General features: G+C 43.6%; 1 pseudogene; it reads left to right on the top strand.

Moving 5' to 3' along the window:
• The window catches only part of LOC128850239 (erbin-like), a 50,078-nt pseudogene that overhangs the window by 540 nt on the left and 35,925 nt on the right, over nt 1-13,613 (top strand).

Raw genomic sequence — 13,613 nt, 5'->3', positions numbered from 1 at the left:
TCAAATTGAAGCCATCAGTAAAAACAGGCTATGGTTTTGCCCACAAAGTGTTGAAAGCTATGGAATGATGTGCTAGATCCTTTAAGTGAGTCTTCAGCTGTGCTTCAGGGAGACACATTGGGGCAAATTTATTCATAGCATATGACAATAAAATTGTTGCCGTCACAGTCTCATAAAGCTTTGATAAATTCAGCTTGCACAGTATTTCTGAGGGACTTAAATAATTTGTTAGAATTTGGTAAAATAAATTTTAGCAGTTCACTTATTGTTCATCCTGGTTTCGAGCTTTGCAAAATGAGGGAAAATGTTTCTCGGCTTCTTCTGGAGGAAGCCTTCTCATGTGTTTTGGGTTTTTTTTCTTTTTCTTATTTGAGATGGTGGGAATGAGAGTTAAAGAATTTCCCCTATATACTGTGTGCACAGTGCAATAAAAATGGCTTCTGCTTTTGTCTTGATTATATCTTTACTTATTTATACTAAATTCCTAGTTTGTCCCTAGCATGATTACTATAACATAATGAAAATCAAGTCTAGAGACAGATCAAAGAATCATAGAATGGTTTGGGTTAGAAGGGACCTTAAATCCCATCCAGGTCCATCACCCCTGCCATGGGCAGGGAAGCCTCCCACTGGATCTGATTGCTCAAAGCCTCATCCAACCTGGCCTTGAACACTTCCAGGGATGGGGCAGCCACCACTTATCTGGGCAACCTGGGCCAGGGCCTCACCACCCTCGCAGGAAAACATTTCTTCCTAAGATCTCATCTCAGTCTTCCCTCTTTCAGCTTAAAACTGTTACCCCTTGTCCTATCCCTGCACTCCCTGATAAAGATCCCCTCCCCAGCTTTCTTGTAGGCCCCCTTTCAGTACTGGAAGGCTGCTATAAGGTCTCCCCAGAGCCTTCTCTTCTCCAGGCTGAACAAGCCCAGATCTCTCATCTTTTCCTCATATGGGAGGTGCTCCAGCCTTCTGATCATCTTCATGGCCTCCTCTGGACTCGCTCTAACAGATCCATGTCCTTCCTGTGCTGAGAACTCAAAAGCTGGATGCAGGACTCCAGGTGGGGTCTCACAAAAGCAGAGGAGAGGGGCAGAATTACCTTCTTTTGATGCAGCCCAGGATACAGTTGGCTTTCTGGGCTGCAAGCATGCATTGCTGAGTCATGTTGAGATTCTCATCCCTCAGCATCCCCAAGTCCCAGTCAGGGCTGCTCTCAATCCATTCTCTGCCCAGTCTGGTTTTTTTTGTATGGGATTGCCCCGACCCATGTGCAGGACCTTGCACTTGGCCTTGTTGAACTTCATGAGATTCAGCCAGGCCCACCTCTCAAGCCTTTCAAGGTCCCTCGGGACCTCCAGCATGTTGACTGTGCCACACAGCTTTGTGTCATTGTCAAACTCGCTGCGAGTGCCCTCAGTCCCACTGTCCATGTCTGTGACAAAGATGTTAAGCAACGCTGGTCCCAATACCGATCCCTGTGGAACGTCACTTGTCACCAGTCTCCACTTGGACACTGAGCTGTTGACCACAACTCTTTTGAGTGCTACCCTCCAGCCAATTCCTTATCCATTTTGTGGTCCATCTGTTAAATACATGTCTCTCCAGTTTAGAGACCAGAATGCAATGTGGGGCAGTGTCAAATGCTTTGCACAGTCAGATAGATTATGTCGGTTGCTCTTCCCTTATCCACCAGCACTGTAGCCCCATCTAGGCCACCAAATTTGTCAGGCATGATTTGCCCTTAGTGAAGCCATGCTGGCTGTCACCAATCACCTCCTTATTTTCCATGTGCCTTAGCACAGTTTCCAGGAGGATCTGCTCCATGATCTTGCTGGGCACAGAGGTGAGACTGACTGGCCTGTAGCTCCCCGGTCTTCCTTTTTTCCTTTTTCAGAAAGAGGAGTTATGTTTCCCTTTTTCCAGTCAGTGGGGACTTCACCAGACTGCCACGACTTCTCAAATATGATGGAGAGTGGCCTAGCAACTTCATCCACCAGTTCCCTCAGGACCTGTGGATGCATCTCATCAGCTCCCATGGACTTGTGCATCTTCAGGTTCCTTAGATGGTCTCGGATCTGATCCTCTCCTACAGTGGGTGTTTCTTCATTCTTCCAGTCCCTGCCTTTGCCTTCTGCGCCTTGGATGGTGTGGCTTGAGTCCTTTCCAGTGAAGACTGAGGCAAAAAAGTCATCGAGTACCTCAACCCTCTCCATATCCTGGGCAATCAGATCTCCCATTTCCTTCTGGAGAAGGCTCACATTCTCCCTACTCTTCCTTTTTTCACTGACATACCTATAGAAGCTTTTCTTGTTGCCCTTGACATCCTTGGCCAGATTTAATTCTGTCTGGGCTGTTGAGTGTAATCCTTTTTGGAGATTATTTCATGAATAATATTAATAATCACTTAAACTTACTTTAAATAAATAAGGCTTTTTTCAGTAGAATGTAAATTTTAACTGTGTGTTCAGAATAACTAATAGTGCAAGGTCTTTGAAAAATAACTGGAACTTTGAATATCTGCATCAAAAATCTTGTGCTCATGCAGATGTTTTTTAAAGATATTAGCATTCATAGTTATATTCTGATAATATAAAAGACTCTCCCAGTTAGAAGCTCTTATTTAGTTTTTCCAGAATTTTATAGTATGTACAAATTTATGGTTTAAATTGTAAAGTTTTTGATATATTAATTGTTCTAGTAAAAGCTTTTATTAAATAAATACAGAATATAATGTCATATAAAGGATTCACAGCCTCTTTGAAAACATTTTTAGGTGATACTGCTGTTGACTGATCATGTAGACAACCATGTGCAGCAGTAGATATTCTCTACAGGGTCCCCAAAGTAAACTTGAATGGAGGAAAAATTTTGCCAATATAAAACTTGAAAGAATGGATTTTACCTTATTTCAGTCATTGATTTAATCTTTGCCCCAAGTTGGCTTGAAGAGTACTGACATGCCATAAAATCCAATTTAGTAATCTGATTTCTTGTATGACTAGAGGAATAATTAGGATTCCAGACCATATTATATGGAAGTAACTTTGTCAGCAGATTGGAGAGGGAGAAAGGTGGTGGTTACTGTGATTCAACAGTGGTCTTTTCTGTTTTATCTAATCATTAGGGCTCAGTAACCCTCAGGGCTCAGTACTGGGTCCAGCTCTGTTCAATGTCTTTATCAATGACCTGGATGAAGGCATTGAGTGCACCCTTAGCAAGTTTGCAGATGACACTAAGCTGGGAGGAAGTGTCGATCTGCTGGAGGGTAGGGAGGCTCTGCAAAGGGATCTGAACAGGCTGGACTGCTGGGCCGAGACCAATGGGATGAGGTTTAACAAGGCCAAATGCCGGGTCCTGCACTTGGGGCACAACAACCCTATGCAGCGCTACAGACTGGGGGAAGAATGGCTGGAGAGCTGCACGGAAGAGAAGGACCTGGGGGTGCTGGTTGACAGACGACTGAACATGAGCCAGCAGTGTGCCCAGGTGGCCAAGAAGGCCAACGGCATCTTGGCTTGTATCAGAAATGGGGTCACCAGCAGGTCCAGGGAGGTGATTCTCCCTCTGTACTCAGCACTGGTGAGACCGCACCTTGAATACTGTGTTCAGTTCTGGACCCCTCACCACAAGAAGGATGTTGAGGCTCTGGAGCGTGTCCAGAGAAGAGCAACAAAGCTGGTGAGGGGGCTGGAGAACAAGTCTTATGAGGAGCGGCTGAGAGAGCTGGGGTTGTTTAGCCTGGAGAAGAGGAGGCTGAGGGGAGACCTTATTACTCTCTACAACTACCTGAAAGGAGGTTGTGGAGAGGAGGGAGCTGACCTCTTCTCCCAAGTGACAGGGGACAGGACTAGAGGGAATGGCCTGAAGCTCCGTCAGGGGAGGTTCAGATTGGATATCAGAAAAAAATTCTTCACAGTAAGAGTCATTGGGTACTGGAACAGGCTGCCCAGGAAGGTGGTCGAGTCGCCTTCCCTGGAGGTGTTTAAGGAACGGGTGGATGAAGTGCTTAGGGACATAGTTTAGGGAGTGTTAGGAGTGGTTGGACTCGATGATCCAATGGGTCCTTTCCAGCCTTGTGATTCTGTGATTCTGTGATTCTGTGATTGGGCAGTGTCCTGTCTTTGGGAGGAAAATGTAGTTAACCAGCCTTTGGCTACTGAGAATGCTGATTATGACTGGAGGTGAAAAGCACTCAAAAGAAGAGTAACTTCAGAGTTACTCTTTATCATAAGGATGACTCTAGTGGTCTTTAGTTTTTTGTAAACTAATCTGTAGATGAGTTGCAGCGTACTCTTTCTGTGACAGTCATAGTTAGCATGATCATTAATGTGTGCCTAGTTGAACAGTGTGCCAAAATTTGACCTTATTTAGATATCAGTCTAGTAACAGAACAGCATCACTACTTAATATAGATTAAAATAATATATTTGTATGAATACAGGAAGATTGAATGTAACTGATATTTTCTTAAATCTAATTCTTTATTAATCCCTTTCCTGTGCAGAACCATATCCAGACTGACTCAGCTGGAGAGATTGGACTTAGGAAGTAATGAATTCACAGAAGTCGTGAGTTTTGTCTAAGGGTTTTGTATCTTTTATAAGTGTCTTTATCCTTTAATCTATTTTTAATCAATATGAATATGTAAAAATCAGCTTTAAGAGTTTTGCTACTGAGCAAATATTATGTATACCTTATAGTACTTTACAGAGCCTGTTATAAAAATTATGTGCATATTCTTATGAATACGAGTATGTGTTCTTCCTCAGTTTGAAAATAAAACACTGTGGTATACTATGACTACATTACTGGTAAAAACTTAATAGTAATTAATATGTGCTTGATTTATAAACATAATCATTTGACTTATAATGAATTCTAAACACTTATTGATCATTGTGTATTTAATGTTGCAAGTTCTGTATAAGCTGTGCATAAGCTATTTTTATTAGTTTATACAAACTATTTAGATCCAAAGGAAACTATTAAGTTTGAATAGTATACAAAGTAGTATTTACAGTTGAAGTGTAAGTTTTTCCTTCAACAAACAGCTTGTTTCCTGTTCATGATGTCAGACAAATACATATTCCATTTACAATCACTTAATACCCCTCTGCTTCTACAAGTACTTTCCTGTATAAGGGAATTGAAATAGAAGTATAGTGGAACATACTGACCTGCTCTATAACAAAGTCAAACCTCTGTGTGCTACCACTGGGGTACTTAATTAGCTATAGATCATGCAGTGCTGAACACTTGCTTAGCTGTATGGTTTGGCAGATAGAGAAGTGGATTTAAGGAATTATTCTTTAGTATTACACTTGTAGCCATTACTGTTACTGCCATACTCATTACACTGTAGATATTCATGTAAGAGCCTTAAACTAACATGCTCAGGCCCATATTAAGCTATAACAGGCAGGAACTAAGTATAGGCTATAAAATTACTGGTTTTGGTATATTTTTGGGAGATTGATTCATCTCTGCCAGCCTTTTATCTAGAAGAGTCAACTACTGGTAACTTATTTCATTAAGATCTTTTGGTAAAAGCACAGAAAGATTAGAAACTGCTTTTCGGGAAAAGATATGTCTGAAAGGTAGTCTTTAGTTAAGATTTTCTCTTGGAAAATCAATTACTGGGAGCTAAGACTGCAGTTTATGCAGGAATACTGTATACTTTACAATATAACAAAATTGAGTTCTGCTTTAACTGAACTTGGTTGTAGTTGTTAAGGTCCAGTAGTACCTGTTTTGTATTACTTTCTCAGGAGGGAAATTTAAATAGGAAAGCATATGCAACATAGATTTTTACCAAGACATGGTCTTTCCTTGATACATAAGATACTTCTAACATGAAGTTGTAGCGGGAGCATATCCTGCACTTCACTTTATGAATAGAGTGATTTGCTTGTATCGGACAGATACATACTTCATTTGCTGCTAGAAAATTAAAATTTGTTTCCCGTTTCCTGAAAATCACAAAAACTTGGTGGTTTTTGAAAAACAGCTCTTCTGAGTTGATGGAATTTAAGGGGTTTTAGACCTCCACGAGAGGGAGAATTATACATATAAGATTTATTTATTGTCTGCTCCAGTTGAAAAATAATACTTTCTGTATAAAAAAAAATTAACACTTTCTATAAGGATTATTTAGAGTTGTAATCAAGTTCTTAAAAGATTTTGGTATATCTAGTATGTATTTACACTTTTAAAAGTGAATAATCTGGGTTTTATTTGATGACTCAATGAAACAGTGCATATAATAGCTATAAAACATTACTTAAAGTTGCAATAGATGAATCACTGAAGTTGTTTTTACCTTTCCCTATTTTTGCATGAAGGTTTAAAAAAAAAAAAACCTGTTTCCTTTACTTTTCCTTTGCTTTGTCAACCATCATATATATTAAAGTTGCTTATAATTTTAATGCTACTTAAGGCCAAATGGCTAAATGCCATTTAAATGCTTGAGTAGTCTAGTTAGAAATTGTCACCAATCATGAGTTGGGTGCACAGCTTATCATTCACTGAAAGTTATAATCCTCTCATCTAAAAATTATATTCCAATTTAGGAAAGGAGTAAAAATCCTACATAAAATCCTGAATGAAATTTAGGGTTGACTGCTACTTCCAAAAAGGAATTATTTTGTCCTAGACAGCAAGCAGGAATTTATGGAATAAATATGTTGTATGAATTTTTACTGGTCACGACTGTAAAACAAGCAATGACTGTTTAGATTTTTTTGCCGTGTATACATGGAGTATAACCAGTCCCTGAAAAAATATTCTGTTGACTAAAACTAGGTTTTCCTGACATCTCTTACAATTAAATGAGGTTCAGCATGACCTGTTATTGCAGCACTTGTGAACCTGTTTATGATCAAGTAAACTAGTATTTGAAATTTGGGAAGCAGCTGGTCTGGTTTTCAGACTTAAAATCACTAGCAATCTTCTGATGTAAGGTGTTTTTGCCTGATTAGTAGTATTCTCTACTGTGTTTCCTCACTTCAACAAAATCTTCTTTGAAGGAGTTGAGTGGAATAGAGTTCTATTCTACAGTGAAAGTAAAACTGTATTTGCGAAAGTCACTGCATCTTCCCTGTGAATATTTCAGTAGCATAGTGTGCATAGATCTTTAAGCTTATTTTTCGTTAATATGGAAATGTAATACAAACTTGTATTTTAGGTTGTTTTTTCAGTTTAGTACAATTAGGGATTCATTGTTGTTTGTTTTGAGGTTAAGTAGGATGCAGTTTTACAGAAAAGGCAAAAACAAGCATTAAAAACTTTACTGGAGCCTTACTTATGTCCTTATATTACGCTGTGTACATCTCAAGTCTGTTATAAACCTTCAGTCACTTGATTCACGATGACTGATCAAACAGTTGAATTTACAGCAAACTAACTTTAGAGACACTTGCAGAATGACTGTGGTGTGTCTATGTGTGTGGAAAAATATCAACTGTGCGCATCTGCACAAAATATTTCATTATAAAGTTTGGCTATTTTACATAAAATTGTATTTCAGCACTATAAACATGTTCTCTCTTTTCCCATGGCATTACACTTAAGAGACAATTAGTTGTCAAATCTGCTGGCAATTTTGTTTTGAACTTGCACTTGCTAGAATGCATTATTTTGTCTTGCTTTTAGTTCATATGAACTTTGAAACAACTGACCTACTTGGGTGTTTCTAAAAACAACATTGAAGTAGTTGAAGAAGGTATTTCAGGTTGTGAAAGCCTACAAGACCTACTGTTATCCAGTAATTCACCCCAGAAACTGCAAGAGTCTATTGGTTTGCATTTTCAGTTAATTCAAGTAGCTTAGAATTTATAGAATTATAGAATCGTTTGGTTGGAAAAGACCTTGGAGAACATCAAGTCCAACCGTACCTGTCCACTACTAAAACATATCAATGAGCACTTCGTCTGCCCGTCTATTAAACACCTCCAGGGATGGGGACTCCACCACCTCCCTGGGCAGCCTCTGCCAGTGCCCAATAACCCTTACAGTGAAGACATTTTTCCTGATGTCCAATCTGAACCTCCCCGGCACAATTTGAGGCCATTTCCTCTTGTCCTATTGCCTGTCCCTTGAGAGAAGAGACCAACACCCACCTCTCTGCAAACTCCTTTCAGGTAGTTGTAGACAGTGATAAGGTCTCCCCTCAGCCTCCTCCAGGCTAAACAACTCCAGTTCCCTCAGCTGCTCCTCATAACACTTGTTCTCCAGCCCCTTCACCAGCTTCACTGCCCTTCTCTGGACATGCTCCAGGACCTCAATATCTTTCTTGTGGTGAGGGACCCAAAACTTAACACAGGATTACAGGTGTGGCATCACCAGTGCCGAGTACAAGGAAACAATCACTGCCCTGGTCCTGCTGGCCACACTGTTTCTGATCCAAGCCAGGATGCTGTCGGCCACCTGAGCACACTGCTGGCTCATGTTTAGCCGGCTATTGACCAATACCCCCGGGGTCCTTCTCTGCCAGGCGGCTTTCCACCACTCTTCCCCAAGCCTGTAGCGCTGCACGGGGTTGTTGTAGCCCAAGTGCAGGACTCTGCACATGGTCTTGTTGAACCTCATCCCGTTGACCTTGGCCCATTGATCCAGCCTGTCCAGATTCCTTTGTAGAGCCTCCCTATCCTCAAGTAGATCAACATTTCTTCCCAGATTAGTGTCATCTTCAAACTTACTGAGGGTACATTCAATCTTGTCATCCAGATCATCAATAAAGATATTGAACAGGACTGGACCCAACACCGAGCCCTGGTGACACCACTTGTGACCAGCCCCCAGCTGGATTTAACTCCATTTACCACCACTCTCTGGGCCTGGCCATCCAGCCAGTTTTTTATCCAGCAGAGGGCACGTCTGACCAGGCCAATGGCAGCCAGTTTCTCAAGCAGAATGCTGTGAGAAACTGTCTCAAAGGCTTTACTGAAGTCCAGGTGCACCACATGTACAGCCTTTCCCTCAGTCACTAAAGGGGTCACCTTGTCATAGAAGGTGATCAGGTTGGTTAGGCAGGACTTGCTTTTCATAAACCCGTGCTGACTGGGCCTGATCACCCGATTGTCTTGTGTGTGCTTTGTGATAGCACTCAAGATGATCTGCTCCATTGCATTCCCTGGCACTGAGATCAGACTGACAGGCCTGTTGATCCGCCGATCCTCCCTGAGACCCTTCTTGTAAATGGGCGTAACATCTGCCAGACTCCAGTCAAGTGGAACTTCCCCAGTCAGCCAGGACTGCTGGTCGATGATGGAAAGGGGTTTGTTGAGCACCTCCACCATCTTCTCAATACCCTCCGGTGGATACCATCTGGCCCCATAGACTTGTGAATGTCTAATTGGCCGAGCAGGTCTCTAACCATTTCCTCTTGGATCATGGGAGCTTTGTTCTGCTCCCTCTCCCTGTCTTCTGGCTCAGGGGGCTGAGTACCCAGAGAACCAGCTGACCTTACTATTAAAGATTGAGGCAAAGAAGGCATTAAGCACCTCAGCCTTATCCTCATCGTTTGTCACTGTTGTTCCCCCTGCATCCAGTAAAGGATGGAGATTCTCCTTGGCCCCCTTTTGTTGTTGATATATTTATAGAAAGATTTTTTGTCATCTTTCACAGAACTGGCCAGTATGAGTTCTAGTTGGGCTTTAGCCCTTCTGATTTTCTCTCTGTGTGACCTCACTTCAACCTTGTAGTCCTCCGGAGATTGACTGCCCCTTCTTCCAAAGCTCATAGACTTTCCACATTTTTCTGAGATCCACCCAGTTCTCTCTGCTCAGCCAAGCCAGTTTTCTTCCCCGACAGCTCATTTTTTGGTGCACAGGAATGGCCTGCTCTTGCACCATCAGGATTTCCTTCCTGAAGAGCATGCAGTCCTCTTAGGCTCCTTTGCCCTTAAGGACTACCTCGCAAGGGACTTTATCAGTCATCCTTCTGAACAGTCCAAAGTCTGCCCTCTGGAAGTCCAAGGTGGCTGTTCTGCTGACCCCTCTCCTTACTCCTCCTAGAACTGAGGACTCTATCATTTTGTGATCGCTGTGCTCCAGGTGCCTTCTATCCCTCACATCTCCCACAAGGCCTTCTCTATTCACAAACAACAGGTCCAGTGGTGTTCCTTCCCTAGTCAGTTCACTCACCACTTGTGTCAGGAAGTTGTCTTCCACACACTCCAGGAACCTCCCAGACTGTTTCCTCTCTGCTGTATTATACTTCCAGCAGATGTCTGGTAAGTTGAAGTCCCCCACAAGGACAAGGGCTAGCGATCGCAAGACTTCTCCCAGTTGCTTGTAGAATATCTCATCAGTCTCTTCTCCCTGTCTGGGTGGTCTATAGCAGACTCCCATCACAATATCTGACTAATTGGGCGTTCCACTGATTTTTACCCATAGACACTCAGCCCTATCATCACCATAATTGAGTTCAAAGCTATCAAAACACTCTCTAACATAGAGGGCTACTCCACCACCTCTCCTTCTTTGCCTATCCCTCCTGAAAAGTTTATAGCCAACCATGGCAGCACTCCAGTTATGCGAGTCATCCCACCACGTTTCTGCAATGACAAGTATATCATAGCTTTCTTGCTGTACAATCATTTCTAGTTCTTCCTGTTTGTTGCCCACATTGCATGCATTGGTGTATCATAGAATCATAGAATCACCAGGTTGGAAAAGACCATAACTATCTGCCACTAAACCATGTCCCTGAGCACCTCATGTAACTGTCTTCTAAATACCTCCAGGGATGGTGACTCAACCACCACCCTGGGCAGCCTGTTCCAGTGCTCGATGACCCTTTCCGTGAAATTTTTTTTCTGATACCCAATCTGAACCTCCCCTAATGCAGCTTCAGGCCATTCCCTCTTGTCCTATCACCTGTCACTTGGGAGAAGAGGCCAGCTCCCTCCTCTCTACAACCTCTTTTCAGGTAGTTGTAGAGAGCAATAAGGTCTCCCCTCAGCCTCCTCTTCTTCAGGCTAAACAACCTCATCTCTCTCAGCCGCTCCTCATAAGACTTGTTCTCCAGCCCCCTCAACAGCTTCGTTGCTCTTCTCTGGACACACTCCAGAGCCTCAACATCCTTCCTGTGGTGAGGGGCCCAGAAGAGAACACAGGTCTCAAGGTGCAGTCTCACCAGTGTCGAGAATCACCTCCCTGGACCTGCTGGTCACACTGTTTCTGATACAAGCCAAGATGCCATTGGCCTTCTTGGCCACCTGGGCACACTGCTGGCTCATGTTCAGTCAGCTGTCAACCAACACCCCCAGGTCCTTCTCCTCTGTGCAGCTCTCCAGCCACTCTTCCCCCAGTCTGTAGCACTGCATAGGGTTGTTGTGCCCCAAGTGCAGGACCCAGCATTTGGCCTTGTTAAATCTCATGCCATTGGTCTCAGCCCATTGGTCCAGCCTATTCAGATCCCTTTGCAGAGCCTCCCTACCCTCAAGCAGATTGACACTTACTTCCAGCTTAGTGTTGCCTGCAAACTTGCTAAGGGTGCGTTCAATGCCTTCATCCAGGTCATTGATAAAGACATTGAACAGGACTGGATCCAGCACTGAGCCTTGGGGGACACCACTTGTGATTGGTCTCCAGCTGGAGTTAACTCCATTTACCACAATTCTTTGGGCCCGGCCATCCAACCAGTTTTCCACTCAGGCCAGAGGCAAACAGTTTCGTAAGCAGAATGCTATGAGAAACAGTGTCAAAGGCTTTACTGAAGTCCAAGAAGACTACATCCATAGCCTTTCCCTCATCCATCACCTTGTCAAAGAAGGCGATCAGGTTAGTTTGGCAAGACCTGCCTTTCATGAATCCGTGTTTACTGGGCCTGATCACCAAGTTCTCTTGCATGTGCTTCATGATAGCACTCAAGATCACCTGTTCCATGGCCTTCCCTGGCACTGAGGTCAGACTGACAGGCTGTATTTTCCTGGATCTTCCCTCCAACCCTTCTTGAAGATGAGTATAACATCAGCCAGCCTCCAGTCAAGTGGAACTTGCTCAGTCAGCCAGCACTGCTGGTAGATGATAGAAAGGGGTTTGGCAAACACATCTGCCAGCTCCCTCAATACCCTTGGGTGGATCCTATCCTGCCCCATAGACTTGGGAGTGTCTAATTGGCCAAGCAATTCTCTAACCACCTCCTCTTGGATCATGGGATCTTTGTTCTGCTCCTCTAGCTCATGGGGATGTACACACAGGGAATGACTTTCCTTACTATTAAAGACTGAAGCCAAGTAGGCATTAAGTACCTCAGCCTTGTCCTCATCCTTTGTCACAGTTGTTCCTTTTGCATCCAATAAAGACTGAATGTTCTCCCTGGTCCTCCTTTTACTATTGATGTATTCGTAGAAAGATTTTCTATTATCTTTCACAGAATTGGCCTGTCTGAGTTCTAGTTGGGCTTTAGCCCTCCTGATTTTTTGTCTGCATGATTTCACTTCTTCCCTGTAGTCCACCCAAGATGTCTGTCCCTTCTTCCAAAGCTCTTCTTTTTGACGTCCACTCAGATCTCTCTGCTCAACCAAGCCGTTTTGTTTCCCTGACAGCTCATTTTCCGGCACATGGGGACAGCTTGCTCCTGCGCTGCCAGGATTTCCTTCTTGAAGAGCACTCAGCTCTCGTGGGCTCCCTTGCCATTAAGGACTGTCTGCCATGGGACTCCATCAACCAGCCCTCTGAACAGTCAATCTAAACTCTGTCCTCCGGAAGTTTAAGGTGGCCATTCTGCTAACCTCCCTCATCACCTCACCTAGAACTGAGAATTCTTCCATCTCATGATCACTTTGCTCCAGGCATCCTCCAACCATCACATCTCCCACAAGGCCTTCTCTATTCACAAACAGTAGGTCCAGGAGGGCGCTTTCCCTTGTCGGCTCACTCACCAGCTGTGTCAGGAAGTTGTCTTCCACACACTCCAGGAACCTCCTAGACTGCTTCCTCTCTGCTGTATTTTACTTCCAGCAGACATGTGGATCTGATGGAGGGTAGGGAGGCTCTGCAAAGGGATCTGAACAGGCTGGACCGCTGGGCTGAGACCAATTGCATGAGGTTTAACAAGGCCAAATGCCGGGTCCTGCACTTGGGGCATAACAACCCTATGCAGTGTTATAGACCAGGAGATGTCTGGCTAGAAAGCTGCCTAGAGGAGAAGGACCCGAGAGTGCTGATTGACAGCCGACTGAACATGAGCCAGCAATGTGCACAGGTGGCCAAGAAGGCCAATGGCAACTACGTCATAGTCTCCTTGCCCTACAATAGCTTCCAGTTCCTCCTGTTTATTGCCCATGCTGCGTGCATTGCTATAGATGCAGTTCAGTTGGGCTGTTAATCCTACAACTCTCAAAGGGAATAGTCTTCATTCCCAAATGACTGGTCCTTAGACTATCTAACCCATCAGTGCCGCTTTTGCATCTTTTCTGTCATGAGATATACTCGCCCCCACTCACTCTGAGGTGACATACTGGAGGTCCTGCCAGTACACAATCTCTCAGGCACTGGAGTGCCATTTTCAGGCTCACTCCTGTCTAGTCTGGCTTCATCCCCCTTCACATCTAGTTTAAACCTCTATTAATGAGCCCTGCTAGATTTTGGACAGAATTTTTGTACCCC

The sequence above is a fragment of the Cuculus canorus genome, chromosome W (genome assembly GCF_017976375.1).
Source record: "Cuculus canorus isolate bCucCan1 chromosome W, bCucCan1.pri, whole genome shotgun sequence".
NCBI classification, from domain to species: Eukaryota; Metazoa; Chordata; class Aves; order Cuculiformes; family Cuculidae; genus Cuculus; species Cuculus canorus.
This window is presented reverse-complemented; position numbering and strand designations above follow the sequence as displayed.